This window comes from Sapajus apella, unplaced genomic scaffold (assembly GCF_009761245.1).
Source record: "Sapajus apella isolate SASKATOON/1434 unplaced genomic scaffold, GSC_monkey_1.0 scaffold8, whole genome shotgun sequence".
NCBI lineage: Eukaryota > Metazoa > Chordata > Mammalia > Primates > Cebidae > Sapajus > Sapajus apella.
In genome coordinates, this window is record NW_022436948.1 from 42,520,307 (window position 1) to 42,548,058 (window position 27,752).

The 27,752-nt window shown below is 37.1% G+C and overlaps 1 protein-coding gene and 1 pseudogene across 2 annotated transcripts in view; one reads left to right on the top strand and one right to left on the bottom strand.

Annotated features, from left to right (window-relative positions):
• NSUN3 (NOP2/Sun RNA methyltransferase 3) overlaps nt 1-27,752 on the top strand; it is a 61,080-nt gene that overhangs the window by 26,205 nt on the left and 7,123 nt on the right. The window lies entirely within an intron of this gene.
• On the bottom strand, nt 23,170-24,755 carry LOC116551007 (annotated as a pseudogene). Its single transcript, XR_004268663.1, has one exon. The product of XR_004268663.1 is annotated as a legumain pseudogene (transcript).

A 27,752-nucleotide genomic window follows, 5' to 3' on the forward strand; every position in this document is an offset into this window, starting at 1 on the left:
ATTTCTTAGTCTTTTCCATGTATGTCTACTTTTTTCTCTTTAACTTATATGAGATATTCAAGAGGATCTACTGTATTCCTTTTCAGTCTTCTATTTCTGGATATTTACATTGATTCTTTTTTTTAACCTATTTTTTACTTTTTGTTTTTTACTTTTATAAACTATCTTTAATATATCTCATCAGACAGGTCTACTAGCATTTTTTAAAAATTAAATATTGAGAAGTAGAATTGAGGATCAAATATTTTAGTAGCTGTGTTGGATTGTTCTCCAAAAAGGCTCCATACCCATCTACGCTCCCTGCTGCGCTGGACTCTGTTACTGCTTGCTCCCTTTTAAAATATTCTCTTCCCTTGACATTGTGATCATAGGCTTTCCTGGTTCTCCCTACTTCTCAGTTATGCCTTCTTCATATATCTTTTAACTTGCTCTTCATGAACTCATCCCACAAATTTTGGACTTCTTTAGCTTACTGATGTTGATCCTTTTCTCTATCTGATAACTTCAACTGGTATCTCCCAGTATGTGAGCTTAGACTATCTTCCAAATAGGTGTCTAAGCTCAGATCTTTCTCTTAGCCTCAGACCTATATATTTAGTTACCTATCTGAGATCTCCAGAAACATAAAACTCAAATAATTAAGATAAAACTCATAGTTTCTAATTCTCTCTTAGGGGAAATAATGCTCACCAAATTGACAAAACAAAAAATCAAAATACAAATCTCACCAATCTGCCTCTATCACCTCTCTTCTCCATTTTAGTAAATGCCACACCACCATATATTTGCCTAAGTCAGAAATCCATCTCCAACTTCCCTCTTTCTCACATAGTCAATCAATCACTAAGACATCTCAGTTGTACCTATTACATGTGTCTCAAGTTCATACAGCTCTTTCCATCCTGAATAGCCTAACGTAAGCCACCAGCATTGTCACGACATGATTTTAAGTGGCCCCCAACTGCCCTACATGTCTCCAGTTGTGAGCTGTACCACTTGATTCTCCACAGTGGAGCCAGAGTGATGCATCTGAAATGTAAATCTCATCATGTCAGTTATCCTTCCAGAAATCCTACAATTGTTCCCCATTACCAGCAAAATTTCACACTTGTTTTTTTAATTTGGGGGTTTTCCAGTGAAAACCAGGATTTGCTAGACAAATTCTAGAAGAGCTGCAGCACTTCACACTGTGAGTGTAATACTCAAGTCCTCTTTTGACCTGGCTCCTTACTTCAGCTGCCTCGTTGTCTCAGGACTCTTACTCATTTTGTTCTAACCGTGCAGTTTCTCAGCAGTCCACACAGTGTCTCATTTCTGAGACGAGGGCACTTCCTGTTCCTTTTGCTTGAGAGTTCTAATTTATGCTTCCCTTTCTCCTGGCAAACTCTACTGATTCTTTAGGAATCAGCTCTGACATCTCCTTAGTGAAGCCTTACCTGACTTCCTCGGAGTGGGGTGGATATTGTCCTCATGTTCCTACCTTCATTTAAAGATATGTTTATTGCCAGTTTCTCTGCTACACGATTATCTAGTACTTGCCTCTCTTTGACAAGACTGTAAGCCCCATGTGAACAGGGATTGTCTTATTATTCTCATTCTACCATATAATTTGGTGCCTGGCATATAGAAGAGACTGAATAAGTAATTGTTTAAAACCGGTATATTACATGGGTTGAGTATTTAGAATTTAGAGCTGTAATTAAATTTACAGCATAGTTAATATGACAAAAACAATGGTGTAATCATTATTGTGCTGCATGGTGATTAGGCAAAAATATCAAGCAATTCCCATAATTTATTTTGATTCTTATTGCTTTTACATAGGCAAAACATGGTTATAGTTTTAATTTAGTTTTTTCATCATTTAATAAGCTTTTCTTAATATCAGATAGCATTTCAATCATCATTGCAAAATCATACACATGCATAAAGCCCAGATAGGCACCTTCTTATGTCCCAACAAGTAAGGCTCTTCTGTAGTGACCACTCCTCTCTTTCACCATCTTTCTGTAGTGGCCACTCCTCTCTTTCATCATCTTACTTCCCAAAAGGAATGGCTTTAGTAGCACATCACTTTAGTAGCAAATTGGCAGCGCACAAAACTGACATCACACGGAATGTAGGTTTCCATGTAATCATACGTGATTGGGAAACGCTGTTGCACCAGCCATCTCCCATTCTTTTCCTTCAGCAGCTGCTCTACATTCCCTGCCTCTGCTTCCTCATCTGCCTGAGGGGTTTGCAATGACTTGAAGCAGCCAAAATTGTGAGTCCCTTGGCTATGTGATTATGATGAGAAAGCGGATAGAGCAAAACATCCAAGCTATAGGCAGAGAAAATGATCAGATTCCTGACATCTACAAGTCTTGGGGTTAAAAAGATAAAGAAAAAAAATGATAATACCAGACACAATCTCTCTTTTATCTCTTGCCCTTGACGTCAAAACATGAAAAAAAAAGACCATAGCAATTTTATCATCAGAAATAGCTTTATTTTATCACTATATTGCTTACCTAGAATTTTCTCTTGCCTGTCTTCTGATCTTTCCTCAGCTAGTTATTGAATTACCTTTTGTTAACAAAAGGCAATTCTTTTATTCCACAATATGAGATAAAAGGTTTTAAAATGCAAACATGCAAGAGAGTAAATACATTGATGTGTAAAGAGTTTCAGTCAAACTATGAAGGATTGTTTGCAGATCTTTATTTTCATTTGCAAAGAGCAGTTATAATGCAAGTAAACAAATATTGTCTGGCCTCATATTGTGGACAGAACATGGCACTCAGAAGTGAACAAAGGAGTGGAAAAGATAGTGAAGAGGTAAATAAGGGAAACTTTCTGATTGTACAGTTTTGCCAAAGGCTAGACTTGTATGTACATTGTTGACAGATATGGTGCTCAAAAGTACTTTATACACAAGGGAACTTATAAAGCCTTTAAAAACAAGAACATTCTGTCATTTACTTCAAGGTACGTGGAGCTGTAGGACATTATGCTAAGTGAAATAAGCCAGGGACAAAAAGATAAGATACCTTATGATCTCACTTCCATGTGGAATCTAAGAGGTGACCTTGGAGAAATAGCATAGAAAGGTGGTTACCGGAGGCTGAGGGTGAAGGAAGCGTGGCTGAAGGAAAGGCATTGATCAAAGGGCACAAACTCTCAGTTAGACTGAAGGAATAAGTTATAATGATCTATCGTGATGCATGGTGACCACAGTTAATGACGTATATTTCAAAATTTCCAAAAGAACAGATTTGTAATATTCTTATCACAAAAGAATGATAAGTTGGTGAGGCAATCCACTAATTAACTAGGTTGAATCTTTCTACAGTGTATACATAGACCAAGATACCACATTATACCCCATAAATACTCACAAGCATTATTTTTCAATTAAAAACAATTATCCCCTTTACGACTGCATGAAGGCATGCAGTCATTTTACCAGAAATTATTCATATTTATCTTACATAATAAGCAGTCTGCACGGTGTTCAGAATTTTCACTTTTGGAAAGACAGTATGCTATAACCATATACTCTACAACTGAGTATTAATCTGGTACATTTTTATGAATGTGATAGTTAAATGAAAATTAATGTCTTATTTAATAGAATTTTTTTGATGTTAATTTCTCTATTTTTTATTTATATTAAAATTTTTAGAGAGAAGACCTTGCTCTGTCTCCCAGGCTAAAGTGCCACAGTGGTGCGATCATAGCTCACTGTGGCCTTGATCTCCTGGGTTCAAGTGATCCTCCCACCTCAGCTTCCTGAGTAGCTGATGCTACAGGTACATGCCACCACACTTGGTTAATTTTTAAATTGTTTTGTATGGAGAGGACCTCACTATATTCCCCAGGCTGGTCTCGAATTCCTGGTCCCAAGTGATCCCTGGCCCCAAGTGATCCTCCTTCTTTGGCCTCCCAAGTGCTGAGACCACAAGCACAAACCACTGTGCCCAGACCTGATGTTAAAACTTAAAAAAAAAACTATTAGTAGATATGTAATATTCCTTAATTTTTAAATTAATATATATATAATTATATATAATTATAAAAATAATAATCTAACTTGTTTTCCATTTTTTTAAATGGAAAAAACCTTATTAGAAGGTACAGTGATAACAGCAGAAAGATCCCAAAACCATGAGTTCTTTGTATACTTAAAGACTCTTTGATTTATCCATATAGAAGTAGAAGAATTAGAATTTTCTATTGAATTTATGGAACATAAAGATAAAAGTTATATAAAATTTTCTCACACATCAGTCCCAAAACTATTTTCAGGAGATAAGAATGAGGGGCAGGGATGAAAGGAATAATTGAATATAAGCCAAATCTATTAACGAAATGCCACTTAAAAGTATACCTTTATTAATATTTCTCAAAATAATTTTTGAGCCAGTCATTCCTGTTACATGCTATGTCTGTTCATACTATATAATCAAATCATTTTGCCACATTTGTATTTAAATAAATTAAGAAAAATAAAGTGGGAAAATATACTGAAAATGATGTATATGCACTCTTTTTAGAAAGTGACTATGATAGTTATATAAGAGAAGTTTACATGAATTTTAGGTGGGAAAGCATTAACTGAGGAATATGATTTATAACAAAAACATAGGTAACTTATTGCAGTAATGTATCATGTCATTCATTTCCTAGGAGAAAATCAATCACATTTAAAATACTGACCCCTTCTGGTTTTCTTTTCTCACTACTTGACAAGTAAAATCCAATTTGTGAACTCATTGAAAAAGGAAGCTTAGATTATTCGGTAACGTTTTGAAAATTTGTATAAATCATCCAGATAACAATCCTTAAAAAGTGGTACTCTGACAGCAAGAATTGTGTTTTGAAAGAAACATTTTTTTAAAAATCACTAACACCTATTCTCTGCTGCAATAGAGCTAAGATAAGGAATACCTAGTGACTGTGCAGCACGGCCTTCATCATTTATCAACACGGTGACCAAAAGTTGATGTGTTTATACTGGAAAAATAAACTTGGAATATATGGGTCTATCAGAATGGAAGATTTCCACCACTGCTTCAGCTGTGTGTATATGTTTTGTTTTAAAAGTTTTAATAATTCAGTTCATTTTGCGTACTGTTGTTGTATGCTTAGTCATATGTTTGGAATCCAGAAAACAAAAGCAAACTACTATTACTTACTGCTACAGATTGAATTACTGTTACTTACCACTACAGATTGAAGAGACATCCAAAGCTATACTTTGTAGCTATTATTTTCTTTCATAAAAATAAATATGTCTCAAATATGTATTGACAATATGAATACAATCATGAAAATAAGATGCCATCAGCATTTATTAATTTGTTTAACATTATCTATTTTTATTTATTTATTTATTTGAGAGAAAGTCTCACTCTGTTGCCCAGGCTCGAGTGCAGCGGCATGATCTCAGCTCACTGCAACCTCTGCCTCCTGGGTTAAAGCAATGCTATGCTCATGCCTCAGCTTCCGAGTAGCTGGGATTACAGGTGTGTGTCACCATACCCCGCTACTTTTGTATTTTTCGCAGAGACGAGGTTTCACCATGTTGGCCAGGCTGGTCTCGAACTCTCAGCCTCAGGTAATCCACCTGCCTCAGCCTCCCAGAGTGCTGGGATTACATGCATGAGCCACCATACCCAGTCTAACATTATCTACTTTGTACTGGGAACTTAGCTAAGCATTGCAGATTCTAAAATATGTAGAAAATGATTCTTGTTCTCAAGGCCTTCAGGCCAATTATCATATAATGTGGTAAGACCTGTAATAGAGAGAACAGTTAGGGTGCTGAGGGAATAGAGGGAAGGATGCCTAACTTTGTTCTTGTTAAGGATGGAGTACAAAATGAACAACAGGTAAATATTTACACTAAAGAGGTTTGTCTAATAATTTTTCCTAGTCATGAAAGTAATAGTTTCAAAAAGCATTTGGAAAACACAAAGAAATGTAGAGAAGAACATAAGCCACCCATTGAAAGAAAGCTTATTATACTGCATATTATTATATATTATTATACTATAATATTATATTATACTAAATCATAATAATATAATAATAGAGTATAATATACTGGAGATATATATATATATATATATATATAATTATTACCTTTGGATGTATGTAGTGTGTAGAGTAATAGGCATCATAGTTATATACAGTTGATGTCTTTTTCCACTTAATATATCATGAAGATTTCAATTATTCATTAGTATTTGAAAGCATGCCAGTCCTTCATTTATTCAGGTAGTTGGGAGTGTCTAAGACTCTTCTTTCCTTACACAATCTGGTTAATGCAAGAAATAGTTACAAAAATATATCCTAATGGAGATTAAAAGATCAACTTTTTAAATGTTCCAGGCAAGCGCTTGATAACTCTTTAGGAAGGAGTTATAGCAGCTGGCCTTTGATCCATTTCTCTCTTGATTTCGGGGGGGACACTCCTAAGGAAAGAAAGAAGGCAGGTGACCCAGTTAAATCTTCTTGAAAACACAGATAATTGGCCTCCCTGGTAAATAGTCTAATGAGTTTTGCTAAGAAGATACTTCTTGTTTATGGCATACTTTGAGCAGAATGTTCCTGGTTAGGATTGCCTATGGTGAACACAACCCAGCACCTATGTAGGTTTATGAGGCATGGCTTCCTGGAGATACCATGTATCAACTTCATAAGGTATGTTGTGACATAACCTAAATGCTTCTCCGTGTGTGAGGTGACCTGTGAATATGGTTTAGAGAATTCATCTATTCTGAGTTAGAAAGCCCATACCCAATACTGGAAGCAAGACCTGGGGAGCTACATTGTATATGTCCCAGATCTTTCTCTGCTTCTCTTATGCCACTTGATTGCTTATATACTTAAAATTATTATTAAATAGTAAAGCTTGATAGTGGGTGAGGCCTCTGGTCTGTGAATCTGATTTGACAATTCTACCTTTCATGTTCGCTCACTCCTGAACCCCAACCAGGCCTCTGTGATGAAGCTGAATTGAGGGGCATGATTTGGACCTGAGTCCCAATTGCAAGCTTTTTATTCCAGTCCCATGTCTAAATCTTGGGACTCAATCAACTCTTCCAGCCAGCTATTAGACAGAAAATGAGAGCTTTGCACCTTACATGCTTGGCATGGAAACATGTTTAAGGGGATAAGGGGATAGCTTATTCCATAATTTAGCACAACCATTATATATACAGTGGAAGAGCTACTGAAGTATTTCTAATAATGAAGTGACACAATTACATTTATTTTAAAAAGATTAGTAGACATAGAAGGTAGACACAAGAGAGCAAACATAGAAAAAAAGCTATTAGGAATAAATAATTAGGAAGTTATGGAATCTTTCCAGGTGAGCAATGATTATCAATGGATTAATGTTAGAAGAAAGCAGTCTTCAAAATAAGATGGTACTTTAAGCATTTCATTAACTCACCATAGTTTATTCAATTTGTAAAATATCACTGATGTTAACAAGAGTTTAACACTTTTTTTCTTAATAATTTGAAAAGCTTTTAATGGATATTTAAAAACCCAAACTGAGCAAATAAGTATAATAAGTATATTAAAGCATTTGAAACATGGGCACACATAAAACACACATTTTTCTAGTTTAAAGCATTTGAACTGATGTTTCAAGATTTCTAAAGAGTGACCATTTCGTGCAGCAGAGGATGACCTGGCTATTTTTGACTAGGAAAAGGTGCGTCTTTGTTGTTGGAGCATTCTTAGGTATCTCTCAGTGCTCTGTTTTCCTTTTGCTTCCCTCAATCTTCTTTCTGTGGCTGTGGAAACAACGACTTTTATGATCCAAAGGATTGCACCTTGGGCTGAAAAAGCACAATCCAGCCTATCCGTTAAGAATCCCTGTGACTCTTTCTTCTTCTATCAGAAAGGTTTTCCTGACACTTGGCCTCATTCTGCCACTAACTACAGGTATTTGAACTTAACCACACCATTGACCTAAATGGAGTCACTAAAATACCTTTAGTAAACTTTGTAGGCTTTTAAATTCTTTTTTAGTCTGGCTACTGCAGAAGTCAAATGACTTCTTTCTTTAGGAGGAGATGGTCATTTTTTTCCTCCAAAGATTTGTTTAGAACATTGGTGTTTAAATTCTGCTCTGTAAAGACGTGGGGTTTCTGTAGATTGCTGCAGGAGCTGTTTTGAAAGAATTGATAGGGATGAACAGGAGAGCCTCCTAGTCCCGCACACCAAATCCAGCTAGAGGCAGGGTATCTTTCCGGTTAAGCATGTAGAATTTCATTTGAAAAAAGTTTCTTCTTAATGAGCGAGCGTGCGTGCGCGCGCGCACACACACACACACACACAGAGTTTGGATAAACCCTTTTAAATCATTAAAATCAGTTATAAGCAATCTCCATTCATAAGCACATTTACCATGGGACAAAATCAGGTCAATTCTCGTGTTTGAAGGCTTTTCTTTGTTTTCATTTGTATGCGTTAAGAGGCAATAGTTTACAGGTCAAAGGCCCTGTCTTGGAGTTAGGCAGGCCTAATGTGGGTTTGCTGTCACTCTTTGCTCACCTAGGCAACACAAAACAGAGTCTTTATGTTCAATTTTAGTGGAGCAGTTTTAATCTCTACCGTTCCATACTCATGAGGTAATGAACTGTTAAGAATAGGTAGTAAATGTGAAGTCTCCAAGTGGAAACCAATAATAAATATGTTAAAATTTGTCATTTATAATCTATTTCAGGAGTGCCTGATGTCATTACTCTGTTCTACTAGTGTTTTTTAAGAAATATTCCTTCTTCAAAGTAAAAGCTTACTGTCAGTGGAAAGAAGATAATTATCAGCATTGTTTTTGTTTCTTAGGCTGACAAAAGAATAGCCGCTGGTTATGGTATCTCTGAAAACAGCAAGCTTGGTCATGTTTCTTTATCTTGAATTTACAGAACTTTTGATAATAAACAGTGTGATATCCAGAAATTTGATTACTTACTGTGAGCACAGTGATGGGTACCCTCAAGGCTTGTAAAATAATACTTTTAAAACTAATGATGGCACTGGGTAACTATCAACCTGGAAATATCTGTGTTTTAGATGCTTATAGTACCCCAAAACTTAATGTTAAATCTGCATCTATTTGATAGATTGTACATGAGCTTCAGCTTTTCATCTTAATGTTTTCTTTGGTTGTAGTGTATAATAGTGGTCGGGCTTTTTTATTTGCTTTCTTGCCCATACTGCTGTTTGCCAGCAGAAATACTAAACTGATAGAAACAGAAACAGGGTGAAATGATGAGAAACAGGCAGTGGAAAAATGAAAAAATGGGAACTACTGAAAAGGAACAAAACCAGAAATAATTGGAAAGGAATGCTAGAAGTCAATGTAATGTAAAAACGTGAAATGGAAAGGAAAAGTAAATGAAGGGAAAATCCCCAAAATGCTTCAGGGAAGGAAAGAAATGGTTAAAGATGTGGTTGTACCATTTGTTAAATTATACTATAGCAATTAAAGATTTCTTTTTTTTTTTTTTTAGAAACAGGAACTTACTCTGTCACCCAGGCTGAAATGCAGTGGGACGACCTCAGCTCACTGCAATCTCCACCTCCCACACTCAAGCAATCCTCCCACCCCAGCCTCCTGAGTAGCTTGGACTATAGGTATACACCAGCTAATTGTATTTTGTGTGGAGATGAGTTTTTGCTGTGTTGCTCAGGCTGGTCTCAAACTCCTGGGCTCAACTGATCCGCCCACCTTGGCCTCCCAAAGTTCTGGGATTATAGGCATGAGCCACTGTGCCTGATTTAACTAAAATATTTTTATTGCAATATCAAATTAGGCATATAGATGTGTGTGGTTTTTGTTGTTGTTGTTGTTGTTTGTTTTGAGATGGAGTATCACTCTGTTGCCTAGGCTGGAGTACGGTGGTGTGATCATGCAGCCTTGACCTCTTGGGCCCAAGTGATTCTCCTTTCTCAGCCTTCTGAGTATCTGGGACCACAGCATGTGCCACCACACCTGGCTAATTTTTTATTTTTTATAGAAACAAGAGTCTCCCTGTGTTGCCCAGGCTGGTCTCAAACTCTTATACTTAAGTAATCCCCTTGCCTTGGCCTATGAAAGTGCCAGGATTATAGGTGTCAGCCAACGTGCTTGGCTGATTTTTTTTTTTCTTTAACTAGATTTATTTCCTTTTAAATCAGAGTGCTTACTGTTTCCTGCCCCACTCTCCCAAACTCTTGTTAGGTTTCCCTTTTGTTGCTAGAAAGGCCGGGTAAGGGACAACTGACAATTTTAAATGTCTTAATGACACTTTTGATACAACATATCTAAATTTTAAAACAATGGCCATAAAGTCAAGTTTACTTTAAAAAGGTTACCAAACCATTCTACTCAATCAGAAATGAGACCACAATTGCTAAGGAGCTGCCCTCATTAACAGGCTATTTTACTTTCTGTAGGAATTTATTATTTAAGACCCAGTTGGCAAGAAGAAAAACCTTTCTCATTTTTATAAATTACTTGTTAGCAAAAGCTTTTTTTTTATAATTATTCTTTAAGTTCTGGGATACCTGTGCAAAACTCTACTCAGAATTTGTGTGTGTTAGTTTCAATTAAATGTATTTCTTTGTTTTACACTGAAAATTGTCTTCCTGATCTGCCTCTTAATTAAGGTAGCATTCATTCATTTTATTTTTTATTTATTTTTATTTTTTTGAGACAGAGTCTCACTTTATTGCCCAGGCTGGAGTGCAGTGGCGCAGTCTCGGCTCCTGCAACCTCTGCCTCCCAGATTCAAGCAATTCTTCTGCCTCAGCCTCCCAAGTAGCTGAAATAAAAGGTGCCTGGCACAATGCCTGGCTAATTTTTTGTATTTAGTAGAGATGGGGTTTCACCATGTTGGTGAGGCTGGTCTCAAACTCCTGACCTCAGGTGACCCACCTATCTTGGCCTCCCAAAGCGCTGGGATTGCAGGTGTGAGCCACCACGCCTGGTCCATTCGTTCATTTAATAAATATATTTTAAGAATATACTTTCCAGTTGTGCTGTATGTAAAAAATGCAAAATAAATGCAACACGAACGCTGTTTTCAAGCAGCTAAAAATTTATTGCCTGGAAAAACAGAATAGGGAGAAATTCCATGGAAAATCAATGAAAATGTCAAAGACTGAGCTCTGAAGTGGGTCTAAGTGAAGAGACCACTTTTGTTCACTTTTTTCTAAGTCAATAAAAGCTCATTTACCTAGTCAAAAGGAAATTTTATGATTTTTGTGACAATTTGTGTAGCCATTAGAACTTTCTAAGCATGTAGAAAGAACAGGCAAATAATTAATTTTAATTCCTTGATTTGATAGTTAATTACACAACAGTGTCTATCTTACTTTGCAAGGGCAGAAGTATTGCTATCTGTGTATCAGAGTTTGGTCAGAGTAAAATCTCCACAAATGATATAAGAGATTTATTATTGAATTAGGTATTGTTTAATTAAGAAAACTGTTTAAATAGTCTATATAATTGCATCCCTACTTCTAGTGGTAGGCTTGAAGTGAGTAGGGATGGCGGTTGGCAAGTGAGGTTAGTGAAAGTGAAGGTAAACTAGAATCTGTGAAGACAAAAGATGAAACATGTCTCTGTGCATCCAGCTTTGATGTTGTGAGTGATCTGCAGAAAAGCTGGTGGATTCCGCCATGTTGCTGCACAGGAACCCTGGTCCAGAATTTGGAAGAGCTGAAGGAAGGTCCTGTGATTCCTGGAGGAGCCCTGGGCACAGCTGCTGCCGTTACCTCTGAGTTGAGCCACTGGTTGTAGAACAACCTGTGTGTACACTAAGCTCTCTGTACTTGTCAAGGAGTTTTGATGACTACATGGCAAAGTTGCCAAGATATGAGACATTTTATCACCCCAGAAAGATTCTGATTATGCCTTCAGAATTCATTGTTCCCTTCATCAAAAGCAGTCATTATTCTGATTTCTTTTACCATAGATTAGTTTTGCCTGTTCTCAAACTTCTTAAAAATGTAATAAAATAGCACATACTCTTTTATCTGGAATTTTTCCTTCAGCATAGTGTTTTTGAAGCTTATTCATAGTGTGTGTCTAAGAAGCTTGCTCTTTTTTATTGGGTCAGGGGTGAAAGTAATATTTTTGCGTTTGGCTTGACTCCCATTATCTGGTCAATGGGAGAAGTGCATGTTAGAAGTGCATAAATAAGGCCACTGTATTATTCCTGGAAGAGCTGCCTCTTTTGAGGTAACTTTCAGTGATAGAAAGTTATCAGTGATAACTTTGGGGTTACAGAATCTTTTCAACCCTGTGAGGCCCAAATTGCTGAATTCTCAGTAGATTTGGATTATAATCTACGTGCAGAGAACATTCCTTAGCTGAGCTGTGTTCCTTCCATTTAAGCATCCAAATCCTTCAGATCTTTCCTGAACTTTCTCTCATTAGCATACACTAGCATGTTACAATTTTCTTCTAGTTATCGTAGAGTTATATAAATGTTGTTAGTATGTAGTCTCTCTTCCGAGATATCATAAACAATTATTTTATTAAATGTTTTGGCATGGCACAGTAAGAATCACTGGCTATATTAGAGTTCGCTAAAGAAATAGAATGGAGATATATATATATATATAAAATCTGCTTTTACTCCTTCCTACTAGTAGCAATACAGATTAAACAGCAAGAACTAGTGTAGCCACCCTGGATTGTGAGGTTGAAGATTGGGCCTAGATTCCTGATGATTCTGGCGTCTGGCCATCTACTAATTACCTGGACAGCCCTAGGAAGCCATCATGGTACAAACATAGAGAGTACTTACACAAACCTAGATGGCATAGCTTACTACTACACACCTAGGCTATATGGTATAGCTTATTGCTCCTAGGCTATAAACCTGTACAACAAGTTACTGAACTGAATACTGTAGGCAGTTGTAACACAGTGGTATTTGTGTATCTAAACATACCAAAATGGAAAAGGTACAGTAAAAATAAGCTATGAAAGGTTAAAAATTGTACACCTGTATATGGAGCTTGCTATGAAGGGAGCTTGCAGGACTGGAAGTTGCTGTGAGTGAGTGGTGAGTGAATGTGAAGGCCTAGGATATTCCCATATACTACTAGCATTTATAAACTCTGTACACTTAGGCTACACTAAATTTATAAAAGAATATTTTTTCTTTCTTCCACAATAAATCAGCCTTAGCTTACTGTAACTTTTTTACTTTATAAACTTTTAAAGTTTTTAAACACTTTTTGACATTTTTAATACTTAGCTTAAAACAAACACATTGTACAGCTTACAAAAGTATTTTCTTATCCTTATTCTGTAGGCTTTTTTCTATTTTTAAATTTAATTTTTGTTGTTGCACTTTTTTGTTAAAAACTAAAACACAAACACTATAGCCTTGGCCTGCATAGGGTCAGGATCATCAATATCACCGTCTTTCACCTCCATCTTATCCCACTGGGAGGTCTTCAAGGGAAGTAGCATGTGTGGAACTTTCATCTCCTATGATAACAATACCCTCCTCTGGAAACCTCCTGTAGGATCTGCCTGAAGTTGTTTTACAGTTACCTTTTTTTTTTTTTTTTTTTTTTAAGAAGGTGTACTTGCTTAAATAGTGATAAAAAGTATAGTAAATACTAGATTATAGGAATTTTTCAACTCCATTATAATCTCATGGGACCACTGTCTGTCTGTTTTGAGAGGGGGAGAGAGAGAGAGAGAGGTAAGGAATTGGCTTATACAGCTATGAAGGCTAAGTCCCAAATTTGCTGGATGTGCTAGAGCCTGGAGACCCAGGGAAGAGCCAGCATCACAGGTCAGGTGCACAGGGCGTCTGCTGGAGAATCTTATCTTGTTCCAGGGAGGTCAGTGTTTTGTTCTATTCACTTCTTCAACTGATTGTATGAAGCTCACCCATACTATGGAGGGCCATCTGCTCTACTCAGTCTAACAATTCAAATGTTACTCTCATCTAAAGACACCTTCACAGACACTCCCAGAGTAATACTTGACCAGCTATCTGAATACCACGGTTCAGCCAAGCTGAACGTAAATTAGCCATCATACTGACTTCTAACCTTTAGTGTTTATGACCTTGCTCTCTCTTACCTGTTTGTTAAGGCAGTTCTACACTTAGATTCTGCTAAAACAACTCTATGTGGTACCAAATTCAGTACTAGTTAAGACAGTTAATATAACTGAGAGAGAAAGAGACTCAAAATAATAAAGACTTAAATAAATAAAAGCCTAAGTAGGCTTCCCAGGGTTGTCCAGGTAATCCGCAGATGGCCAGACTCCAGAATCTTCAGGGGCCCAGGCCCAATGTTCAGCCTAACAATCCAGGATGGCTATCCCAGCTCTTGCTGTTTAATGTGCATTGCAACTAGTAGGCAGGAGTAAAATAATAATTCAACATTACTTCCACTCACATCTCATGGGTCAGACTTCGTCATATGGTTATGGTTATTACAAGGAAGTTTAGGAAATTAACTTTGGCTGTGCCCAATTAAAAATCAGATATTGAAGAATGATTAGAAGTGTCTGCTACAAGTTGGAAGTTCCTTGATCAGGTAATGCTGGAAGTTCAAAGAGAATAACGAAGCTTTTTAACAAAAAAGCCAGTTTGAAAGATTTTACAATAATCAAGAAGTAGTTGACCAAGCCCTTACATCATGAATAGCAGGGGATAACTGCTGTTAAAAGTATGAGCTGTAGAACTATATTGCCTGGATTTTAATCCTGGTTTGGACATTTCCTGAGAGATTTTGTACAAATAACTGTCTTGCGTTAATTTTTTCATCTGCAAAGTAAGAATAATAATTCATGCCTCAGAAGTTAATTGAAAGATTGAATGAGATAACATATATAAAACACTTGGCTTGGCACAGTGCCTCACGTTTGTAATCCCAGCACTTTGGGAGTCCGAGGGGGGCGGATCACCTGAGGTCAGGGTTCAATACCAGCCTGACCAACATGGAGAAACCCTGTCTCTACTAAAAATACAAAATGAGCTGAGTGTGGTGGTGCATGCCTGTAATCCCAGCTACTTGGGAGGCTGAGGTAGGAGAATTGCTTGAACCCGGGAGATGGAGGTTGTGGTGAGCTGAGATTGCATTGAGCTATTGCATATTAGCCTGGCTAAACTCTGTCTCAAAACAAAAAACAAAACAACAACAACAACAAAAAAAACAGAAAAACCCACTTAACTTCAGGTAATAAAGGAAATGAAGGATAAAGTTCTAGGGCAGACTGATTAAAGGGATAGGAAAAAGAGAAAAGGCATACAGGGAGGTGGAGGCTAAAGGGGGACTTTGGAGAAATAGAAGATAAACAAAGAAAAAACAGCATGCAAGAAGCCAGATCAGAAGAAAGTTTCATGAAGTTGAGGATTAATGGCAGAATCAGGTAAATGAAGGCTGAAAATAGGCTTTTTAATACAGGCTGGTTATCTACTTATTTTCTTGCTGAGTTAAGCTTCTGAGGAAAACAGTATTTTGATCACCTTTTAGAGTTGTCCAAGAAAGTATTGTTAAATGAATTACCAAGTGATTTGCAATAACTACCAAGGCATTCCAAATTATTTGGAACTTTAATGAAGGACTAACTACTTTTGAGTTTCTAACCATTGAGTCTAACATGTTAAAATTGTACACAACTATCATTTAAATGCCAATCTGTGATGAAAAGTTTAAAATTTGTCTCAGTGTGAAGTATTTGCTTTCATTCACCACATCATAAATGCTGTACAGCAGCACTTTAATGGGTGGAGATTGTATGCTCTGTAAAAGGACTGGTAGCCAAGATTCTCAGGTCATTCCTTAAGACCTATTAATGCTAGTTTCTTTATGTTAAAAGTGCCTGGAGGTATATAGTTATTTTTTACCTCCAACGGGCATTTGAGACATTTGGGATGATAGAATAAATGCATGCGGTACCCTATGTCTTATTGTTCAAGATTCCAAACTTATTTTAGCAGTCGTAATATTTGCTTCAGGGCACGTAGCAGTTGTAAAGCTTGTGGTCCTTTTCCCGGTACTAAATTTGAGTGGCGGTCTGTGCTGCATTAATTAGCTGTGTCACTTCAGGCAAGTCAGTCTTTGTGACCCTCGATTTGATAAGTCTGGTCAGACTATTTACCTTGTGCATCTCACCTCATAAGGTTTTATTAAGACTCTGTGAAGTGCTCTTTAACTAGAGCACCAAGTAAACATAAGGTAATATTATTAGTTAAGCTGATCACATGTCCTACACTCAGTTAACACAGGAATCAGTGTCTTGTTTGATTTCTGGACCAAATCCACATTCTGTTCTCTTTTATTCAGGAAGATTCTATTTATTTTTGTTTACTTATTTTTAAAATAATTTATTTTAGATTAAGGGATACATGTGCAGGTTTGTTACACGGATGTGTCACGTGATGCTGAGGTTTGGGATAGGATTGATCCTATCATCCAGGTAGTGAGCATAGCATTCAATGGTTAGTTTTTCCACCCTCACCCCCCCTTCTGCCTTGTCCCTTCTAGTGGCTCCCAGTGTCTATTATTGCCATCTTTATGTCGGTGACTACCCAATGTGTAGCTTCCATTTATAACTGAGAACATGCGGTATTTGGTTTTCTGTCCCTACATTAATTCACTTAGGATAATGGTTTCCAGCTGCATCAAAGTTGCTGCAAAGGACATGGTTTCTTTCTTTTTTCTAGTTGCTCTATTCTGTTTTAAAGAAAGAGTAAGGATTTCCTCACGGAGGAATGTATACTGTGTGTCCAGTGTTCTCTGGAAGCATCTCAACCTTTCAGTTTTGGACTTAAGCTGTCATTTGGGTAGTGAGATAAAAAGACTGTAGTTTTCATACATTTTTCACATTATTAATTATATAACTGTTTTTCTTTTCTACATAAGTTGTAAGTACCTTTATAAGGTTGTCTCATATAGGCTTTCTGAAATATTAATTGAATTATAAATGGTTATGATGGACCAATTGCAGGATCAATGTTCCTATTTTAAATTTTTTAAATTTCTACAATCTTACTTGGTTTTAAAAAATGTATAATGCTTTGCTATTGTACACACGTATGCAATGAACATACGTGTGCCTGTGTCTTTATAGTGAATGATTTATAGTTCTTTGGATATATACCCAATAGTGGGATTGCTGGGTCAAGAGGAATTTCTATTTCCAGATCCTTGAGAAATCGCCACACTGTCTTCCACAATGGTTGAACTAATTTACACTCCCACCAACTGTATAAGAGTGTTCCTATTTCTCCACATCCTCTCCATCATGTGTTGTCTGCAGATTTTTTAATGATCTCCATTCTAACTGGCGTGAGATGATATCTCAGTGTGGTTTTGATTTGCATTTCTCTAATGACCAGTGATGATGAGCATTTTTTAGGGAGGGGAGAGTGGGGAGGGATAACATGGGGAGAAATGCCAGATATAGTATGCACGAAAAGTAAAATAAATTAAAAAAAAAAAAAAAGAAAAAGCAGCAACAGAATCTAAACACTAATAGGGCTAATTCTTAAGAATTCTAATTCTTAAGAAGAATTAGACCTTTTCCACGGATGAGCTAAAAGCTACACATTTTGGTTCAGTAGTTTTTAAATTATCCTAATAAAAATACTGTTTTCAAATGAAAAAAAAAAATGTATAATGCTAGACTTTCTGAGAGGGAAAAGCTTGCTAATATTGTGGCATCCTTTACTCATATGTTTTCCAATGGAATAGTACTATTGCCTTGATACTCTGATGGCAAAGGAAAGGACATGAATAAAGATGAGGAATAAATATTTTAATTATAGTATTTTGGGGCTGTAATCTTAATTTTTCAAGAGTACAGACATGTATGATTCTTTTACTTCTGTACCAGAAATTGTAGGCAAGACAGTGACTGTAACTTCAAACTTGTTACAGCGATGACATAAAAAGAATTTGTTTATCTCCTGGTGATAAGTTATGAGGAATTAATGAAAGAGGAGAAAATCACTCTTATTTCAGTCAAAAGATGGCACTGTTGCTGTACTGATTGTTCTTTTTTGCATTTTTTGCTTCAGCCCTTTTTTCAACACAGAAAACAATTGAATACAGTGATCTAATTAACCCTGACCCTCCTATCAGAATTCCAAATTTTCTAATCAAGCACCAGAAGAATAGATCCGACAAAGGGAATTTATTTTTTTAAAAATGTGTTAGGATGTTTTAATAGCTATTTATAAAAATAGCATTCTCTGTTTGAAACTAAGAGATTTGCCATAGGAAAAATAGGACATCCTGCTTCATGGTTTAAATTTTGGTTAAGTTTTGAAACATCCCCCAACTGTGGAACTTTGATAACTGTCAGTGTTTCAAGACATTTTAGGTTTTGTCTTGTTTTAGTTTTTCAAGGTCATTGAACTGATGCTATAATTAAGATAATACATGCTTTTCTTTATGGTATTTAAGTCAAGTAATAATTTTTCTTTTATTTTCCTTTCTTACTGCCTTTTAATTGGAAGCCTACGTGGATTAGTCTGGAAATGTAAAGGTGTTCTCTCTTGTGCTAGGGAAGCAACACATTCCACCTTGTTTTAAGCCAGTTTCTTAAAAGGTTCTTGAGGCATGATTCTCTGTTTTCCTCTAAGCAGACCTTTCAAGGATGGAGAACTTCAGTGAAAAGCAAAGCATTAAACTTTAGGAAAGACAAAATGAATGCCTTAAAAAATGAGTTTATTATTGATTTTATAGAGTTTTTTTAAAAATACAGACACGCAGATCAAAACATTTTTTGAGGGAGTGAGAGAAGGAATCCTTCGTGTATTGAAACCACAAAACAACCCAGTTTTCCTTAGGAAATTCTGGTGGACTCTTGCATATAGACTGCTTACTAGTAGATTTGCCTATCTGATGCTCTTAAAAGTTAACATTTATATAGTTTACCTGTAACAAATAATTAAGTTAATTTATTGGATAACTATGTGGCTAGTTTTATCATACATGCAGATATTTACAGAATATATTGTATGTAGTTTTACAATATAATTCATTTGGATCTAAAATACAAGCCCAAAGTCTTATTTAATGGCAGATGTGCTTCTAAATTCAGAATTTGTTTGGATTTTAAAGAGGTAATAGAGTACATACTCAGTACATGATCTAACCTCCTTTTCACAGGACAGCCTGGAACAGTACTTCATAATCAAACATACTAATATTTGTTCAGCAAAACATATGAATAGTTACACCACATGACATAAGTCTTGGCCATAAATAACCTTACATGAGTTTAAGTCAGATTTTTAAGCCAAATGAATCTGTCACAACTATTTTTTTTTTTTTTTTTTTTTTTTTGAGATGGAGTCATGCTCTATCATCTAGGCTGGAGTGTTGGTGGCATGATCTTGACTCACTGCATCCTCCGCCCTCTGGGTTCAAGTGATTCTCCTGCCTCAGCCTCCCAAGTCACTGGGTTACAGGTGTGTACCACCACACTTGGCTAATTTTAATATTTTTGGTAGAGATGGGGTTTCACCATGTTGGCCAGGCTGGTCTCAAACTCCTGACCTCAAGTGATCCACCTGCCTTGGCCTCCTGGAGTGCTGAAATTACAGGCATGAGCCACCACCCCCACCTCACAACTTAATTTTTAAAAACCTGTATGTTATAGAGCTTTTTGGATTTCACAACAGAGTATAAGAGGTAGACCTGAAGTACCCTTGGGTGTATGCTGTGACCTGTCAAAAATCTATTCAGGATTTTCTGTTAAATGAGGACAATTTAACATATTCTATTTAATGGTTTCTTTTTAAAAACTGTGTATTGTTTTGTTTTTAGTGGCTTCACTAAGTAGGTGCTTCAAACACAAAATGCGTTTTAGCCTGTTCCATGATATACTGAAGGACAAGCAAAGATTTGGGGAAAATTGTATACCTGATCTCTGCCATATAGTAACAGGTTATCCGGTATACATTCCGTGGCAAGAAAGCCACCATTCTTTCTCTTTTAGGAGTACTTGGGGTAAAATCATTTTCTGCTATATGTTTTTTCTTTTTTTCTTACCTTCATTGTGCAGTAGTCCATTGTATATATGCTATAAAGTTAATCAAGATCAGCTTTGTTTCCTACAGCAGTGTTGTGAGAGAGAATCTTACCTCATATTTCAAGTAGAGTTTAAACCTGATCAGCACTTTTGTGTGTTGAAGGGAATATGTGTGTTTCAGAGAAATGACAGAGGGATTACATTATGGTGAAATTCTGCTTCCTTTAGAAGCATTTTCCCCAGTGAAGAGAAGCTGGTTAACAGGTACAAAAATACAGTTAGGTAGAAAGTATAAGTTATAGGATTCGATAGTACAGTAAGGAAATTATAGTTAGCAATAATTTATTGTGTATTTCAAAGTAGCTAGAAGAGTTGTAATGCTCCCAAGATAAAGAAAAGATGTTTGTGTTGATGGATTTCCCAGTTACCCTGATTTGAACATTCTATATTGTAAAGATGTATCAAAATAACACATGTACCTCCATATTATCTACAATTATTATATATCAATTTTTAAAAAAGTACTTTCCCAGCTTTGCATTATAATTTGGCATTTTATATTAAAGAATGTGTAAAACCCAACATAATGTTTGCTAGTTTCCATTTTAGTTTAGAGTGTTACATTAGCATTCTACTTAATCTGATCAAATAATACTTTTGCTTCTACTGTTGTTAGTCATGACATTTTTCTGACTTCTACTTTAAGTATGATTAGAAAGTTTACTGTTGTTAGAATTCAATGATGAATAATACTAGTTTTAGTATAGCTTGATTTGTAATAATTTCATGCAATATCGTTAGTGGTTAGCACAAGTGAATAATAGACATTACTCAGGATCTTGTTAAACCATGAAACAGGATCATTGAGGAGCCAAGGGGCCATGGCTCATTTGGAGAAGGTTAACGGAGGATACCGTTATACAAAAATGGATGTTGCTTGGCCAGCTGTTTAGTTTTCCTTCCTCTTATTAAAACAAAACAGTAACTTTGCATGGCACAGATATTTACAAAGCATAGAGAACCCTTTTGCCTTTTACCAGATTCCAAATCCAACCTGTGGTTTTTTTTTTTCTTCTTCCTTCTCTAACCCTGACTTGTTTTTTATGTGGTCAGTACCACAGCTTTGCCAAAGTTTATTAGTATTAGTCAAGTCTTTCTAATTTATAAATGTTTTGCCACCTCCAGAATTTAAAATTTCTTAGTGGGCTTGTTAAGACCTATTAAGCAATATCTTTCATTTGTTTTGAGTGAATCATTTTTCTCCCCAAACAACCCTTCTCACATCCTACCATCTAACTGTTGTAAAAATACATATACAGCCATTCCATTTATGATTTGGATGAAACCTGTGATAATAATTATTTGGTTCTTGTACACTACTTCAAAATGTGTGTGAATTGTTGTGGAAGCAGATGAATTATTCCAGACACTATTTTAATGGACAGGATACAGTATACTTAGGAGTGTGTTAATTTTTACTTAGCATTTTGTAAAATACATCTTTTAATTTGATTGGAAAATTAAGTCCAGAAGTATTGGTTTTTAAATCATTGAAGTAGTCTGATTATAAAGTTGTATGTTCTTGCCTTAACAGAAACTATAATGTGTAATGATAAATTGTAATTATACAGATAGTTTTACACTTTCTGCAAAAGCAGTGTGGGGCCGCAACATGGTCTGGTTCAGTTCATGACAAAAATAGCATCTATGACTCTGGGGGAGGGGGGCGGGGGATAGTTTCAGGATTAAACTGTTCCACCTCAGATCATCAGGCGTTAGATTTTCATAAGTAGTATGTAACCTAGATCCCTTGCATGTGCAGCTCACAATAGGGTTCTTGCCCCTATGAGAATCTAATGCCACCACTGATCTGACAGGTGGCAGAGCTCAGGTGGTAATGCTCCTTCAGCCACCACTCACCTCCTGCTGTGTGGCCCGAATGCTAATAGGTTGCAGACTGGTTGGTACTGGTCTGTGGGCCCAGGGATTGGGGACCCCTGATCTATAGCATAAGTAATTCTCAGGGTAGAATAATCTTAGCTGTAAACCCTGGTAGTGATTATTACAGATTGCCTGCCTTCTTTTATCTTTGAATACAAATTTATGATAGCTTTAAAATCTGTAACTATTGGAAACAAAAGGATTAAAATGATATTTAAACAACAATCAGCAGTAACAAAACAGTAAGACCGTTGATGGGAATCCCTAATATTTGCCCTGTGGTTTTGAGAATAACCCAATTTGTTTTAAAAACCTTTGTGTTACCACATACACTTTTCTTGTTTAGAAATTAATGTGGGCAGTTAAGTTATATCAACCTAATTTCAGAAAGATAAATTATGAATGTTGAAATGAAAACTGAGCAGAAGAATCAGTCATCACTGGAAACATTATAGAAATTAATTTAAATTTGCATTAAGCCAGGAACATATTGTTTGTAAATTCTGAGGCATCTATGTACTTTTGTACAACTTTAATGAGAAAGAATCATATTTACTTAAGTATTGGCCTTGCTAATTGTAGAACTAAGACCAAAATAGTCTTTTTAATGGGAGGTTGAAAATATCCGAATTTAAATACTGCCTATATCCCATACACAATAATCTTAACATTTTTTATTGTGTATTTCTTTCGTTATTTTTCATTGTTGTAAAATATATAACATAAAATTTGCCATTTAGCCATTTTTGAGTATACAGTTGAATAGTGTTAAGTACATTCACATTGTTCTACAAGCAATCTCCAGAACTCTTCATCTTTCAAAACTGAAAGTTGATACCCATTAAGCACTAACTCATTATTCCCTTCACTTCTTAGCCCCTGGTAACTACCGTTTTACTCTCTGTTTCAATGAATTTGACTACTCTAGATACCTCGTAATAGTGGAATCATGTGAAATGTTTTTTTGTGTGTGACTGGCTTATTTCACTTAGCATGATGTTCTCAGGGTTCACCCATGAGAACTTTTTTGGCGGGATTCTGTAATAAATCTTTATTTTTTAAGACTTGAACATTTGCAGAATTAAATTAAAAAAGCAATAAAAAATCGTAATTATTTTCTAAAAATAGTTTTCCATTTGGGGCTTATGGCCCTCTTCAATAAAATAATTCTGAAGATTTAGAGGTTTCAGCTTCAGATTTCTCAGAATGAAGACTTCTTTTGAGAAGAGCTACAGAAGCCGCCATGATCTTCCTCCTCCTTAAAACTAATGAACGAAACAAAACAAAACAAAACACATCCTAGAAAGCAAATATGACCCTTCTTAATACACAGCTTTCCCCACCCAAATTTATAGTTTTTCAGAGAAGACTGGGGAAGTAGGTAACTGCGAGCAAGTCATCTTTTGAAGAAGGCCCTGGAGCAAGCCCTGGAGTGGGGGGTTCCCAAGAGGCCCGGGAGCAGCGGGGACTCCCAATCCACCTCTCCAGGCCCTGATCAGCACTCTTTCGGGGGAGCACTCACACTTGGAAAAGCTACCAGGAGGTGGCTCTTCAGGAGTGACCAAGGCACACATGGTCCATGGACAGTTTTATCCTGTGAAGCGAATACGGTTTCTCGCAAAGGTTGACCAACATGTACAGATGTCTCAACGCATACTCATACATGGGGGAGTGTTAGTTGAAGCGTGTGCCCGGAAGTGCAACAGGGCCTCTGGGTAGCAGCTGTGTCCCGTGAGCAGGGCTGTCTTGGTCAGGAGCTGCTCCACCTCCACCTCGAACGCTGCCAGCAAGGAGACAATCTTTTGCACTGATTTCTCATTGAGGTGCCTGGAATCCAGACGCTGCTGGATCTCCTCTGTGAGCTGCCTGGACTCCTCCAGATCATTATGTTCATCAGCTTCCTTTTCCTGATCATGAGGGGCACGTCAGGGCTGGGGGTGAGGTCAAGGCGTGTGACTGGAGGCAGAGAGATAGGAGAAATGGCATTGTGTTTCATACCCTGAAACTGCATCACTTTCATGGTGGAGATCGTTTTGTTTCCATACTGCATGACGTGACTGGTGTTGGTGTGCGATTTTACCAGGTGGTACTGCTTGCGCAGGGTCTCTTTCATCAGATCTTCCACGTCTGAGTCCTCCATCCAGTTGACGCTGTACCAGTCCCCCAGGCACGTGGACCTCTTCTCATCGTAGTAGCAGGCCTAGGACGACTCTCTGAGGTTGGCAGCAGTAGTTGCATAAACATTGATGTCATCAGGCAGATGGACCCAGACTCATAGGCTTCAATGTAGAACACCATCTTTCGGTACATTTTGTGTTTGTACATGTAATGGATGGTCTCATTCAGGTCCTTTATGTGAAGGTCTTCATTGCGAAAAACCTGTGTTCCAGTAGATCTGTGATCAGTGACTTAAGCGAACCACATGATCCTGGGGGCCACTCTTCAGGACTTTTCCAGATCCTATGCCCTTCACTGCCTCTGCATCACCTCTCAGGACGGCAAGGAAATTTTGTGGGGTGACATCCTCTCCAGTGTAGTCCTTCGGGACCCCCTTATAGACGTCGGTACCATTGGGCCTATCGATCACAATTCCTGGAGTGGGATTGTCTTCGGCATAAGCAGTGTCATCATACATCATCACAACGATCTGCTCGTTGGGAATCCCATTCCGGTGAATGACCTGGTAGGCGTGGTAGGCATCTGCCTGGTGCCTATAATTATACCAGCCATTTGAACCCGCCAGGATCACCACCCAGTGCTTGTCTCCATCTTTAGGATCATCCATGGGAACAGCACTAATGCCCAGTGCATCTGTTGGAGTTTTCTTCCTTCTTAAGGCTGAATATTTTATCATATCTCTGTACCTATGTACATATTTTGCTTGGCAGTTCATCCATTGATGGACACTTGGGTTGCTTCCATCTTTAGCCATGGTGAATTATGCTACTATGAACATGGGTACAAATATCTCTATAAGACCCTGCTTTCAATTGTTTTGGGAGTATACACACAAGTGGAATTGCTGGAGCACATATAACTTTATTTTTTAGTTTTTGAGAAGCCATCATTTTGTTTTCCGTAGTGGTTGTACTATTTTAATAATCTAACATTTTTAAAGAAGTCTTACACCTGTTGCTATAGTAAGTAGAAAATGATCCAAAATGAGTGTAGTTATAACTTACACAATTTTAGCAAATTAGGCTATGCCTTAGTGTATTGCTGTAAATAAGAAAACGAAAAACACCCTCATTAGATAGGTATTAGTCGTTTCCTATTGCTGCTGTAACCATTTACCACAAACTTATTGGCTTAAAATAGCACAGATTTGTTACCTTTGAGCTTCTAGAGGTCAGAAGTCCAAGATGAGCTGTATGGGACTAAAATCAAGGTGCTGGCAGAGATGTGTTCCTCCTGGAGGTGCTAAGGGAAAGTCTTTTTGCTTACCTTTTCCAGCATTCAGAGGCAGCTCACATACATGGGCTCTTTGCTCTAGGCCAGCCATCTGCCAGTCCAGCCGAGGCTTCCATCCCCACATGTCCTTCACCAACTCTCTGCCTCCTTGTTTTGATGATAAAGACCTTTGTGATTCTATGTGGCCCACTTGGATAATCCAGGATAATCTCCCCATTGCAGGATCCTCAATTTAGTCACATCTGCACGTAGCCTTTTGCCATGTAAAATGCATGCTTACAGGTTCTGGGGATTAGGATGTGGACATCTTTGAGGGGGTTATCCTTCTTCCTACCACAGGATGTTATCCCTTTAGCAGTTCACATCTCCAGTGATACACAGGAGCCTTTTTTTTGTTTCTGTGGGGTGTGTTTTGAGGGCAGTGAATACTGAGGAGAAGAAACATAGAAAAAGGTTTTTTAGACACTAACAACAAACACCAAAGTGTGAGAAGACCCACGTGGTAGGAACCCCCAAAATATCTTTTTAATCAATAAATGAGCACATGAGAAGTATAGAAATTCTGGATACCATACAATTTTAGTTATCTCAAACCTCAGGGAATATGTTTTCTAGAGAGGTTATCTCTTAAGTCAAATGTTTAAAAATACATATAACTGACCTCCATGGAAAAGCTCTGCTATTTATTCTCCTGTCAAATCTCCCCTTTAATTTGTATTACAGAAATAAATCAGATGGGTAAAAAATTAAAACTATAAATGAGCTCCTAGTGAAAAGGAACTTTCCCCTGTGACTGCTTCCTCTCTTTCTCCAGTCTTACTCCTCAGAGGCAGTTACTTCTAATGATTTCTGTTCCTAATTTATTCTTCAAGTCACCCCAAATCTCTAAATCACATGTTTATTATTATTTTTTTAATTATTTAAAAAATTAGACATTGACTACTGCCCTATCACAAGGGTTTATGTCACTTAAACCACCCTTCCCTCCGCACACCGCCCTGCACCCTGCGATCTCACACTGCTCTGAAACTTAGCACTGTGCACTTACACCTACATTCTTATTCTGTTAGTGGGGGAAAGTTCTCTTAAATACGCATCAAACCTTTATTGTCTTTTTTTTCCTGTATTTATCTTTATTATTATTTAAAAAATAATTTGAGGCAAGTATCTTTTGGCTTTTCTTTTTATAAAATAACAATTATCTGCCCACCCTGCCTTCCATTTCTCCCTCTCTTCTACTCCCCAGTATCTTACAGTTGTACTTTCATATCGTCAAGGTTGATCATATTCTTTCTGAAACCTTAAAATCTATTCTGTAACATTACTAAGATTGATCTTTGGAGGAATTCTGAACATTGAAGACCCATAAATAGTGTACATTGTTTCATTCTATAAATAGTGTATACTGCATGATGGAACAATATGTTAGGATTAAAATTCCTTCCCTATTGGTTCAATCTCATGTGCAGAATACCACGGAAAGACTTTTTCTAGAATCAAATAGATGAGAAAGTTGATCTCTCCCTTTCCCTCCCAATTTTGTGTACTAAATCTTCAAGTTTTTCTCAGTTTTCAGTCATTTCATCTCTTTTTCTTCTCTGCCTTATCCCTTCCTTCTGGAGAGCTCCCATTTTCTTCCAGACTGCAGTATTTGCCTTCCAGGCCTCCCACACTGCTCTTACTCTGAGGCGGCACTCCCTTTACTGCCCTTCTATGTTGTAGCCATTCTTTCCTGAATCACATTTCTCCTCTTTCTTGCTTTATCTCCTCATTTTGCTAGAATTAAAATTTCTGAGTCATTGGATATCTGTACGTGTCTGTATTCCTCCTACATATTTATTTTGTGAGCTGGCTGAAGATAGGATTCACTTTAAATTGCTTTTTCCTGGGATTTGGAATGTACTTCTCCACCGATACCAGTCTTGATTCCTGCGCTCTTAATAGGTGACCTGTTTTTCACTTTGGAGACATTAAACACTTTCTCTGTATTCTTGAAGTTCACAAACTTAACAATGTTGCATCTAACTGTGGGTGTTTTTTATTAATTATAAAGGTGCAGTTTTTACTGTTTTCATCAAGACCCTCTCCACCCTCTCCTCTTAACTCTGTCGTCCCATTTCACCCTGCCACCCCGGGCTCACCTTGCTCCAGCCACACCGACCTCCTCTTTCTCTAAACATGCCTTGAGGTCTTTTCACTGACGATTCCTTTGGTGTGGAACGCTCTTCTCTCAGATATCTGCTTGGCCCACTCCCTTACCTCCTCGGAACTTTGTTCAAATGTCACTTTCTGAAATGCACCCTGTTCTAACCGTCCCATTTAAAATTGCAATCCCTCTGTCATCCAAGCACTCCTAATCCTTTTATCCTGCTTTTATTTTCTTCATAGT